This window comes from Chamaea fasciata, unplaced genomic scaffold (assembly GCF_029207755.1).
Source record: "Chamaea fasciata isolate MVZ Bird 193981 ecotype frontalis unplaced genomic scaffold, bChaFas1.0.hap1 SCAF_2, whole genome shotgun sequence".
NCBI lineage: Eukaryota > Metazoa > Chordata > Aves > Passeriformes > Sylviidae > Chamaea > Chamaea fasciata.
The window spans coordinates 88,331,112-88,344,329 of record NW_027094087.1 but is presented as its reverse complement, the minus strand read 5'-3'; the positions used below and the strand labels follow the sequence as shown (position 1 = coordinate 88,344,329).

General features: G+C 39.4%; 1 protein-coding gene across 1 annotated transcript in view; it reads right to left on the bottom strand.

The window, feature by feature from the left end:
* LOC136285466 (vertebrate ancient opsin-like) overlaps window positions 1-13,218 on the bottom strand; it is a 76,408-nt gene that overhangs the window by 62,726 nt on the left and 464 nt on the right. The gene's annotated exons all lie outside the window — the stretch shown is intronic.

Here is a 13,218-nt window from a genome sequence, read left to right as displayed (position 1 = left end):
AGAAAAGCAGAAATGGATGTACAGTGCTGGAGTAGCAGGAGGATGCTCTCAGGGCAGTCAGGTCCACTGCTGCATTCCCATGCCCACACCATCCTGCAGGCCCCCCATCTCCTTCCAGGACTGCTCCTTTTGAAATGTGGGGGCATCCCTGGGATCTTCCTTAATGCTGAGGATGTGCACAGCTGTAATATATAACGTGCAGTCTCAGGGTTTCTGTATGTGGGACATGGAACCAAATAAGCTAAGAGGTGAAAAGACAGTGTTAGCATCTGCTGGCCAATGAGCCAAGCATCCACCAGAGCACACAGCCAACGTCCTTCAATGAGCTCCTCCCTTTTCACTGAATCCAACTGCTTATTTTTAATAATAAGAGTATATTTCTAGAGGTTTTCTATAATCTCAGGGGGTTCTTTGGCAGTTACCATTCCTAGGGGTGGAACACACTACAAATACTAACTCCTCTGTCAAGTAAAGTTGTTAATAATGTCTAGTGGTCAAACTGGTTTTTGTTCTAATAAGATATTAACTGGTCAATAAAGAGTCACATCTGATACTATGAATGCAGTCTCAAAATACGATGACCAGGCTTTACACTGCCTTTGAGCCAGGAGTTTCTAATAGAGTTTTATAACTCCACAATCTCACATGATGTAGGGGTGAGATGAAACACCAGAGAAGGCTGTTTCTGTCTCTATCCAAGACCACTTTGATGGCTGAGGGATGAGCAATGAAGAAAAGCAGTATACCCCCTTCCTTAACCCCTCCAAAGGACCTCAAAGAGGAGATCTTTTGCTGCACCTCTTGAAAAATTAAATATAACAGATGTAAACAGAGATCATTTGCAGTACATTTTCACCCAACCAATAAGTCTAATCTTCAGCACTGGACATGTGGCTGAAAATTGCACTAGGAAGTATAGTAGTGGAGGTATGAAATATTGGGACAAGCATGGTTATCATAGGGGGAAGGCATACCTAACTTAATTCATCAGAGGTCTTTGACGGCGCCATGCAGACAGGGGTGATGCCTACTTGGATAAAACCTACTTGGATTTTAAAAGAACTTTGACTAGCCCAAAGGCTTTTGAGGATAGTAAGCTGTCACGCAACAACAGAAATATGCATGTGAATAAATAATTAAATAGAGATAGGAAATAAAAAACAGGAGAAAAAAAATAGTTTGCTTAGTCTAAGCTGTGGACAGTGAAGTTCCCCATGGATCTGCGCTAGGCCCTGGGCTATTTATCACATTAATAAATGATCTGGAATAGATGGGAAAAAGTGACAAGTTTTCTGATCATACTACAGAGAATAATTCACAATCAACAAAACCTGACTGTGAAGTACTGCAGCACCACCACATGAAACGGAGCTATTGAGCAGATGAGATGCAATACTGATGTAAACAGCCATATGTGGTGAAAAACAGACCTGGCTTTAAACACACAGCAATTGTTTCTGACCTACTGCTCTGCAAAGACAGTTATGACAGAGAACTTTACACAAACCATTTCCACTAAGCAGCAATGTTCAGCAGCATTTAGAAAAGCAAACATCAGGACTTATTAGAAAAGGAAAACAGAGAAAATAAAGAGAAAAGGTGGCCAGGGAAAGATTATTTAGTGTTTCCTACAATAAGTAGGTTTTCAAATTAAATCACCAGGTTGCAGACTCAGAATAAACAAATTGGAGAAGGTACTTCTCTTTGCATAGTACATAGTTAATAAGTGGAATTCCTTGACATATTATATTGTGCATACCAAAATTTTGCAGGTTTCCTGAGAGCAAGTGGAATTGGGGATAGATGCAGGAAGACCAATTAGATTCAAAAGTACTTCTTCAGGGAAGATAGGCGTCCCTACATCACAAATCACAGGCTGTGGTAGTAGATATTGGAAAAATATCACTGGATGCTGAAAATTATCTCAGCTTTAAGTTTAGTATTCTAGAAGAACAGAAAATACCTTGAAGGGCATATACTTGATATCTGTACAAACAACACTTTGCAAGGCATAACTTAGTTATTGAAATGATAAGAAAAAACAATTACAGCACAGTGAGAGGTTAATACCTGCTTGTATCTGATATCAGTATTTCTTTTCAAAGGTCTGAGTGTCCGCAACACTAGAAAAGATACTCACTTGTAAAACTCCTACTCGTTCTCAAATTCCTTGTTAAACACCCCTTGGTGCACTGACCAATAGAGAAAAACTGTTTTATGAAGCAAACCAGATAGCGATATGTCCACTGCTCTTATCTCAAAGTATATTAAACTAAGGCTTTGTCTTGCCTCATAACCTGCTTTCTACCCATTAGAAAAAGTCTATTTAAATCCTGACTGGCATATTTATCTGGAAGCCTTTCATCCTACTCCTGTGATGTGGTCTTTGCTTCTCCCAAGGATATTAAATAGAAATACATTTTCAATTTTAAGAAATACACATAGTAAAGCAATCCTCAACAAACTCATGCAGCCACTGCTGGACCTTGGCCCTCTTGCACTGCCACACATTTTTTCTCTGAAAATTGAGCAGTTTAAAAACAGAGCAAAATTTCAAACTTTGGATAAATTAGGGCAAACTGCTGTGATTTGTTACAAAGAATTGCACAGAGAAGAGTTACTTGGTGTACCGTAGTCAGTGTACAGAACATAGATAATATACAGGCAAATGCCATGTACATACTCCAGCCTTCACTGAGAGGCAGAATTTGTAGCTTGTCATCACTACAATATTTTCTCCTACCCTAGAACTCTTCCTAATTAACTCCTGCTGAGCTCACAGTGAGGCAGACAGACCAGCCACAGGGATGGCCACCAGCCTCCCAGGCAGTGCTTGCTCTGCTACCAGCAGCGCAGGGGGGCGCAGTGCCCACCCTGCTCCGCCTTGGGCTGCTTGCAGCACAGCGCCTTAACAGCCTGCCTAATTTCATCAGAGTGATTAAACAGTCAGTCTAAAGAGGTCCCCTGGTAACTCCACACACAGCCTGAATGCAGAACACAACCCCCAAACTCCAAATGTGGCAAACAATAATGCTTCAGTGTGCACTTGCACATAAGGATTAGGTCTAAGCATTGTGTGTCCTAAAATTCTCACAAGGTCAAGTTAAACGGGATTATCTGTGGTTTTGTAAAATTCGTGCCATTTCTTAGCTGAAAGCAAATCTTGCCAGATGTTAATGTGCTATTCCAATACTCAGGGGTCTGTACTAGACTCAGACAACCCTTAGATATTAAGCAATAAAATGCCATTTATGTGAATGGTTTTGAATTTTAGAAATGACCAAAGTCCTAATCTAAGAAAAGTTTTACATCGCTGTTGATTTGTAAAAATGATCAATTCCTTATGAAAATTTTTACAATCAAGTCTTTTTTTTCATAGTTGGTTTTCTGACAGTCACTTGGTCCTGAACAAATTTCTACAGTTATAAATCTCTACAAAAATAAGTCAACATAAAAAAGTTTCCTTCTTTTGATTCTTCTGAAGCCTGTTGACTTTGATTCCCTCTTGCCATAGTTATCTGCTACTTCTGCTCTTAATTGCATTAGTGAAATCAATAGAAACAATAAAAAATAGGAGCAGGGGAAAGAAACAATAGAAGATATAACTGAAAAACAACACAAGAAAATTCGCAGGTGGTGAATGTCTGCCTCTAATAAAACACTGTGAAATAGATCTAAAGATTGCCATCTTAGCCCAGTGAGTCACCAGCCTTCTGCTTTGTGGCTGTTACACTTCATTAAGGAACAGCAGAAGTTTGAATCTGGCCACAGGATGAGACTGTACTTCCATCATATTGGCATCTTCTGTGAAACAGGCTTAAGAAACCACAAATAAAAGAAGTAACATAATTTTACAACATGCTGGGAAGACTTGTTGGCTGAAATAGCCCAGAGCAATTGAGCCTGAAGCTGATAGCTGGCACGAGAAACCTTCAGGTGAAGTCTGGCACAATGGTATAAAAGATGGTACCCAGGTGACCTTGATTAGAGGCATTGCCATCCAGATCACAGAGAGATGCCTGGGGAGTCAAGCAGCCCCAGGAACCTGAGCTTTCACCCTTGCTTGGGGTGATCCTGATTGCGCCCCCTGATCCTCACTGGGCCAGCACAGCATGGAGGGGAGAAAGGGGCAACCAAGTCCCAAGCTGCTCAGGAGGGAAAGCACAGAGACACTTCACAAAATTGGAATGGGGGGATGTCACGGGGATGAAATGCCTGGAGTGCCTTCAGAGTGGTGTTTTCACTCCCTTGCATTTGCTGTCCGCAGATTCCTGATGTTCCTCCTGCCTGTATCAATTACAGGAAAGTCTACAGCAGACAGAGGAAATTTTGAGTTAGTTTTTAAAAAACCCAGACAACCCATATCAAAACCCAAACCACAAATCTCCCAGTATTGGGAGGCATTTGGATTATTTAAGAAGTGAATCATATTAGCTGAGAAATCCACAGAAGCAATTAAATGGTCTGTGAATCAGTAGAGGCTGTAGTTTGTTGACATTACTGAACCTTCAGTTTCAGAAGCAGTTTCTCAGCTATTATTGATATGTAGAAAATCACAGATGTAAACAGAATAGTTTTAGCTTTCAAAGATACTTATTTTTCTTTTTTAGTGTCAGCACACTAATTTAACAAAATTATTTTCTCACTTAATACACTTTTAAAATTGGAAACACAGCAGAAACACTAATATAAAAAAGCCCCAAGCAAAAAGAAAAAGAATACAAACCCTAATGATTACTTTTAAGTATGAAGTATTTGCCACAGCTGAGGAGAAAAAAGAATTTTATAGTTATTGTGTCGTTATTTGGAACGATACCAATGGTTCTGTATCCTTTTTATCACTGAAAAGTCTCTAAGTTTCATCTGCTTACTGGACTGGAAGACTCTGCTTAAATGCTTCCTAAAAAGAAAAAGACATAGAAAATAAAGGTCATGAGTTAAGAAACTGTCACTAGGTATACAACTTGGGTGTGAACAGCCAAAGATAGTATCATCTCTCTAGCATACTTCAGGGGCTACAGAGGAAGCTTAAAAGTTTTCCAAAAAGTGCCAGATTCTATTAAGATGTGTCAGCATGTGGATGCTCTTAACAGTTCCTAGAGATTATTAAGCACACAGTTAAAAATAATATGATTTAATAGCCCTCCACAAGCAAAGTCCATTGTTCTCTAATGTGGTGCTTTGTTGGGTTTTTTGTTTTGTTTTGGGTTTGTTTGTTTGTTTGTTTTTATTGAATATTGCTTATTTACTGGGCTCTATTTAATTTCATTATACCCACTGAGGGACCAAAAAGCCAGCGACATTTCAATGACTTTTTTTTCACATGTATGTAGCCAGACTACCAACAGAGCTGGTTTCTGCCTTTTCCTAGATCAAAAGAAAGCCTACATCAGGCATAGCATTGTCTGGGTTAATGCCATGACCCAGGTCTAGGGAAAAGGGCCTGGAAATATCAATGAATAAACTTGCACTCTGACAGAAAATTCTGTTTCATTATCTCCAGCAGGGCTTATACCCATGACCTTTTAGACTCAATTCACCATCAGGATAATTCTGCAAGGAAACCAACATGGTCTTTGCCTTTAAAGTCCTATTCAAGCTGTCCATGTGAACTGATGTTGTTTGTGTATTTCTTTGCAAAAAGTCCCCAGCATTCTGCAATCTGTGGCCATAACACAGAACCAAAAGTATGCAACTGTGCTGCAGGCATGGCTGCACAATTGGAAAGGATCAAACATTGGCAGAAACCTCCAGTCACTTGCACATGCACAGAACCAGACCTTGGGCATGGGCAGAACACTTTTTTGCATCCGCAGCTGACATCTTTACACAAAAAAATGCCAAAGGGGTGATCGATTTCCTTACAGAATTCTTCTGTCCCTCTTTTCAGGGACACACACACACAAACTGGTGTCCATCCTTCACTGTTATTATTTCTGCACATTTTTTTCTGTTTTCTTTTGTACAGGCATTAGGAAAACGGTCTCTAGATTCTAGATCATACAACCAAACATGGCAAAAAACATTAAGGATGGCAGCTAAGGGAAAAAATGTTTCCCTCTGCATGTGGCTGCTGGTGCAAACTGAGGGTACCTGAGGATGATTTCAGAGCACCCTCCAGCTCCTGTTTGAGGCGTTGCTTGAAGTTATGTAGAGATGAAAGATAAGACAGGAGAGGAAGAGGAAAGTGTGGGGGTTCTGGTATACTCCACAGTCCTACTGCACCCTGGTGTGGAGATGGAGCCCAGCGGGACCTACCCTGACCAGGGAAAAGAGAAGCAACCATGGCTGCTCATACTGACACCTACTGCATACCACAGGATCTGATCATTAGCATCAAGAGCTATAGTCTGTAACACCTTATTAATGGGTGAATTGAATGACACTGTCCTGCTTTTTAGCTAGATAGAGTTAATTTCTTCTCAGTAGCTCTCATAGTACTATGTTTTCTATTCAGAACAAGAACGGTGTTGACAACACACTGGTATTTTGGGGGTTTTGCTAAATCATGTTTATCCTAGGTCAAGGATTTTTTTTTCCCCCTTGTCTCATGGTCTGTCAGTGAGGAAGTACACAAAAGAAACTGTGATGGAGCATAGCTGGAACAGGTGACCTAACCAAAGGGATATTCCAGACCATAGAAGAACATGCCCAATAAATAAGCTGAAAGGAATTACCCAGAAGGGCAGCTGGTAAGGGTCTGACACTGGTCAGCAGGTGGTGAGAAACTGCATTGTGCACCAATTTTTTCCCTCTTATATTGTCATCATAGTTATTATTTACCATTATTATTGTATTTACTTTATCTTCAATTATTAAACTGTTCTTATCTCAACAAAAATTTGCTTTGATTCTCCTCCCCATTCCACAGGGAGAAGAGAGGAGGGCTTGAGCAAGGGGCCGCATAGTGCTTCCTCTCCAGCCCAGCACACATCATGGGTGATACTCTGCTGTAACCAAGGTAAAACCTTCTCTTATCTCAAAAAGGTGTTAAAGTGTCTACCAGAGTGAAGGATTCTCTCATTTCAGGAAAAACATTCAAAGTAGGACATTAGGTCTTCCACTTTCTTTTCATGGCATGATTCCTTCTTTATCATGTTTTTCAAACTTTTTGCCCAAGTTGTCTTGGTTCTTTAAGCATGTAAATTGAATGCAGAACTCCAGTACTCATGCTCTAGAAATTACCTGTAGAAAGAGCTGACAGCATTTTCCCTACATGATGAATTTGGGATTGTAAAATTGGTAAGAGGACTAGGACACTTCTTCACGGAAACACAACAGACATCTTAAAAATATTCTTGCACAACTATTCTAGGTGATTTCAACTTTGTACAGTGTTTAATGCCTATAGGAAATAGAAATTCCTGGAAACACCCTGGAAGAGGATACTGAAGAGGGGAGGGAATTATAAGCAAAAGTAAGAAAATTAGAGAAAGACAAAAGAAGTAATAAACATTTGTGAAGGTCATCTCATGACTTCAGAGAGGTACAGAGCAGGTATCTACCCCTGAGCTTGGGTTCCTTTCATAGTCTATGGAGATAAGGGTGTGCATGTAGGACACGTCATATCATCCTGAAGAGAACATCTCAGATGTGTCAAACAGTTTGCATGCTGGCACTACAGATTTGGTTTTCTATTCATTATAAAAGAAGCCTTGGGGATTGGAAAATGTCTGGTTTTAGTCAGACAATTCCCATCTGTTGCTAAAGGGTTGAGCATTTCATTTTTTCCATGTAAGTATGGCCCTGAGAAGTGTACTTAGTAATATACAGCTACCTCATAGATTAGTCATTTAAATAAAAAGTACAGCAGGCTAACTTCAGTTTTTCTAAAGAGGAGATGCCAAAAGAGGAATTCAGATTATGCATCTTCTTAATAACTACTGTTGTGTTTTTGTTTACTATAAAATCTAATGCATATCAGCTGCTGGAAATTACATAGAAAAATTCAGGCCAAACTGTCAATTGTTACACTTTATTAAAGTAACAAAAGCCCTCTAGGTCATGACAGCATTTCTCCTTTTTTTTAAGAGACTGTAAACATTTTGGCTTAATCCTATGAGTCAGGCACTGGCTTTTCCCCCCTCTGTTTGAACCAGAAGCTTATTTCTGATACTGACCAGCTACTGAGAAAAGCTTGCACGGGTCACGACTGCAGGCATAACAGAGTCTATGCACTTCAAAAAGAGAGTATTTTCATGGTCTGTTGCAGAATTACGTTTTTGCTACCAGCTTTATTTATAGCAATATCACCTTTAATCCCACTCCAAGCCCACTGGAAAAGGAGCAATCAATCATCAGCGGGCAGGTGAGGAGATGCTAAGAGTGGTTTTGTACTGGGAGATGAGTACTTGCTGCATCAAAGCTCAGAAAACATCAGATGAGTTCTTGCAGGATCAAGTCAAGTGAGATTATGTCTTTTCTGTGGAGAAAAATTGTATCTTTCCACAGAAGAGTCATTTATTACATCTGGGATCTCAACTGCATCCCATAAACAGAGTTCCCAGTATATTGGAAGTCTATATTCTAAATATAAGTACCTTAGTTTAATGCAATGAGTCTAAAACACATATAAAATCAAGGTAAAATACTAAGTAAAAAAATTATTTGTTTAATGTCACAAGGCAGCTGAACTTCAAAGCAAAATCATGAGCAGCTCCATTTCTCATTCATTGTGCTCTCTGGCAGGTTACAAGAGAATAAATCGATAACTGCTTTAATATGACTGAAAAGATAATCTACACATAGAGTTGAGTACAGGGTTTCTAAAGAGATTAACATCCCCATTTAGGTATGACCTTGAGTTATCAATGGACATTAGGGCACATCTACATGCCTTACTTCAGTTCAGACAGGACTGCAGCCCTCTGCTGCAGCCAGGACTGACAGGATGCTGCTGTGTGGGAAGACATAGACATAGAGTCACACGGCTTTTGTGTGACATGGGCATCTCTGGCTCCTCTAGAACAGTGATGGTCTTTTACACAGCACTGATCAGAATTCATTTTTTACTATGCAATATTGGAAACAACTTCTCAGGCAAGCTGCCAGGTATTTTAACCACCATGAAGGTTAAGAAAGAGAAAACAACCAGCAGACACCTGAAAACAAGAGCTAACAGTTCAACAGGCACCAAAATTTCCCTGCTAGTAACGTGCCCGGGAACTTTTCCAGCATCAGAATCCAGTGTTGGATTTCTGGAGCCAGAGACAGCTTTGTCTTTTTCATACGTATCAATCTATTTAATATATAATCCTGATATGACATGGCATAGAGTGGCGATTCTAAGAATGAACTGCAGAAGTCAACTGAGCTCAAATTCTGCCTGTTCTACATGTTTGGGAAGTTTACATTAGTGCAAGTATATTGGGAAAAGACAATTTTTTTCTGAAAGTTTTCATCTGACCAGAGATTTGAAATGTTTAATAAGGCACTGTGGAGAGATTGCACATGAGATGGTCAAAACTGCAAGATAAATTGAATCTTAGGATGGCATATCACTTCTGGTGTATGTGGTCTCTATGGGAGTGCATTTAAAATAATATATTTTTCCTAAATTAAAATCTAATGCTTAATAATTTCATGATCTATTTAAGCATCCTTTTTCACTTTGTCTGCAAAATTTACTGAAAGTTCAGCTGTGAAAATAGATCCTGTTCCTGTGTCACTTTCCCTGTTTGCTTAAATGTATAACCATGAGCCTGTCAAACCATGACAAAGTGGTGGGTAATGGCAGCAAATTTTAAAAATCCATCCATTTCCCCAACTCAGTGACATGTACAATTTCCACTGCACTGACCTACTTAACAGAGCTGCAAGGACGAGCACCAGGGTAAAATCATTTACTCCGGGAACAGGCCATGCTGTTTCTCCTCTAGCTCCAATGCTGGTGCTTCCCCAGATCAAGACCCAACAGCTCATAGCAGATCTCACAATATTTAATTTTCTCCTTAAAATCCCTGTTACATGCTTATTGATCAGCATCTGCACTTCCCATTAGCTTCCAAACCTTGTGCTTTCCACGTATGGTTTGAAATCACAAAGCAGATACAGGGATAGCAGCAAGAAATTAAACCAAGAAACTACACTTTGTCCATAAGTTTTTTCCATTGTGCCTATGGCAAACCCCTGGTGCTCGTTCTTGTGTCATGGTTTTCCAGTGCCTGGGGTAGGCAATGGATTGCCTGGTAAATAGCTTACTTGATTTCCCACTAAGTGGCATCAATGTACGTCTGTACATCCTGCTGTCCGTACTGCTGGGAGGGGAATCAGATCTGCTTTCCAGATCACCCCCCAGACATGTGATTTTATTAAAAAAAAAAAAAAAAAGACTGATCTCTCACCTTGCATTTACATTTGAAACAAATCTCAGCTTCCCACTTTCACTCCCTCAGGTTTCATCCAAGCCACAGACCTGAAGGATAACACCTTCACTCTCCATTTGGTTTAAAACACAAAGGAGGCTTTCATCACATCATAAAGCAAATGGGAAAGGGGAAAATGACCTTTTAAAATGCAATCCTTTCAGAAGACTTGTAAGAATGAACTGTATTTATAAATATTTTAACAGTTTGAATTTGGCTTAGTTGTGTCTTACACGTCATGAAACAATCACCAAGTCATGAAGATTAGTTGTCCACTTAAAGTTTCTTCATGATTTAGAAAAGCAGTGGAGTTAGAAAAAAAAAAAGGTATGTATCTTCATTTAGTACAGAAAGTGCAATTCTAGTGGGGCCAGTGAACTTAGAGCCTCACTGAATCATCAAGGTTGTAAGAGATCTTCAAGATCATCTAGTCCAACCAGCAACCCAGCACCACTGTAATTACCCCAAAACCAAATCACCACTTAACTTCATTAACACTTAACATCATTAACATCATTGACAGTATGTTCCTATACTGTTGTTTATCCTAGTAGGATCATCTATCCCATGACAAAAAACACTCAGATAAGAATATTGAAGCATTTATTCTTATCAACCTTGATCCTGAACTTCAGTTCATCTTAATTACCTTTACTACCACACATCTCTGTTCTGGATCTTGAGAATTAGGGCCCTTTCTCTTATCTTTGATGGGCCAAAATCAGACATGAGGTACCAAGGAGGGAAAGCTAATTTTTAGCTAATAAATTTATGAGATGTTTTTAGGAATAGCTGAAGGATGAATAATGATATTTATTAGCAGATAAAATTTGTTTGTAAAGTCACATAAAGGTTAGGCAACCTGCTGTTGTTATTTGCTTTTACTTATGCTATATCCCAATCAACATTTTCAATTATAACTCTGCAAGCAAACTTCATTATGCCCTTTATACACACTAATGAAAGAAAAACTGTAAGTGCTGCAAGACTTTTACATGAGCTATAGACAGTTTAATAACTACCTGCATTTAGGCTGCCTCAGCTTCCCAGGACACGCCACTAACAGCACCAACATCACTCAGAGGAGCTGAGGCCACCTCTGGCATTCTGGGTTTTGCTGTTTTGTTTGCTTGTGTGTTCCTTGATGATCTGATCAATTTTAAGAATTACAGCAGAAACTATCACATGAAAACAGGTATAACAATAACACAGAAATCTACACTCCTGCTATGCATCTGATTCATATAAATCTGACTCTGAAGAATTATTCCACAAACAGAACACCCTGGGAGAAACTCACCCATTTGCAGGTCTAATTCCACAGTCAATGGGATGGTAACTCACATGTATCCAGACAGAAACCAGCAGGCTCAAAAGGGTACCTTTAACACACCTTTTTTTCTAAGCCCTTGAACACCCACCTTTTTTACCTCTCTCTTCAAATGTTATTCCCCCCTCCCACTGGTATAAAATAAAAAGAAAGCTCAAAGTATGGAGAAAAGGAAAAAAAAGCAAAAAACAGTCCTAAGTTCTTTCTGCCTGAGAAAACTACTTACAGAAATAATTTGAATTCATAAAACACACAAAAATGGAAATGAAACATGGAAGACAAGACATTCTGCTCAGCACAGACCAAACTGAAAACAACCTACCAAAACAAGCCAAGGTATTGTAGAGTCTATTTTTGGATGGCCAAAGTAAGTACTCTTATATTACACAGCATTACTAACTCCTGAGACTTCACTTTGGGCAAAGCAAGTTTCCCAGAGGAAATTGCCAGGATGAGTAAACAGTCATGAGTGGAGCACACATTTGAGGAAGACACAGGTACCAGAGACCACACCACTGGAAGTAGTAAAGAGTTTATAATTCAGGTAGAGAACATGTGTTTGAATCCACCACCTGATTTTACAGCAAGAGCTGTGGGAGCACTTCTTGGGTAAAAGGATCTACACAAGATGTGCTGCAATCCAGGGTAGGACAAGAGCCAGGAATGTGTTAGACCTGTTCTCATGCCCTGGAGGCACCAAAGCAAGGATGTAGAGCAAGAAGGAGCTGTGCCAAGTCCCCTGGTCTGTGTTAGGTAAGGATCACATCTAAACATGCACCCACAGGCCAGCTCATGCTTTAGTGGATCTTTTTATGAATAAATGAAGAAAGGGTGATCACTGCTTGGTGATGCAACAGGCATCTTCAAGCAATAGGCCTCATCCTTGGAGGGATGAAGGCTTCCCTCTGATTGTTCATTGTTCTTTATCTTCTTTTAATAATTAAAAAAAAAAAACCCAAACAAACAAAAAAACCCACCAATTACAACACTTACATCTAGAGTGCAAAAGATGGTTGCAAAACCACTTTGTCCGGAGAGGAGAACACTGACTACTTCTCCCATCACTTCTGACAAATCTATTCCTGCAACTTGATTTTCTACTGAAGCTGCAAGCATCAGTAAATTCGAAGTAAAAATTTTGCTTTGAAGAACAGAAATCATCTAATGATGAGAACTCACTATCTGGCACATGAGGAATTCATATTACTGATTGAGAGATAATTAAAAATGGTAAATAGAGTACTTTCAGGCTTTGTTCATGACAGAAACCGTACTGAGGGACCTGTAGTTCAGCAATGGCACAGATTTCCCTGAGAAAGAGTGAACTATTACATGTGTTCATACACTGTATCAAACTCCCTCCAGTGGCTTGCCTTGTTTTAGATTCTATTTTAGCTCTTAAGAAATAAGTAATTTTGAAGAATGAGATATGTTAGGAAATATTTATTAGATCTCTGCTACTCTTTCATAAAGTCCTCTTTAAATATGTTTTAAACTATGCAGGACACTTGTGCTTGACCATAA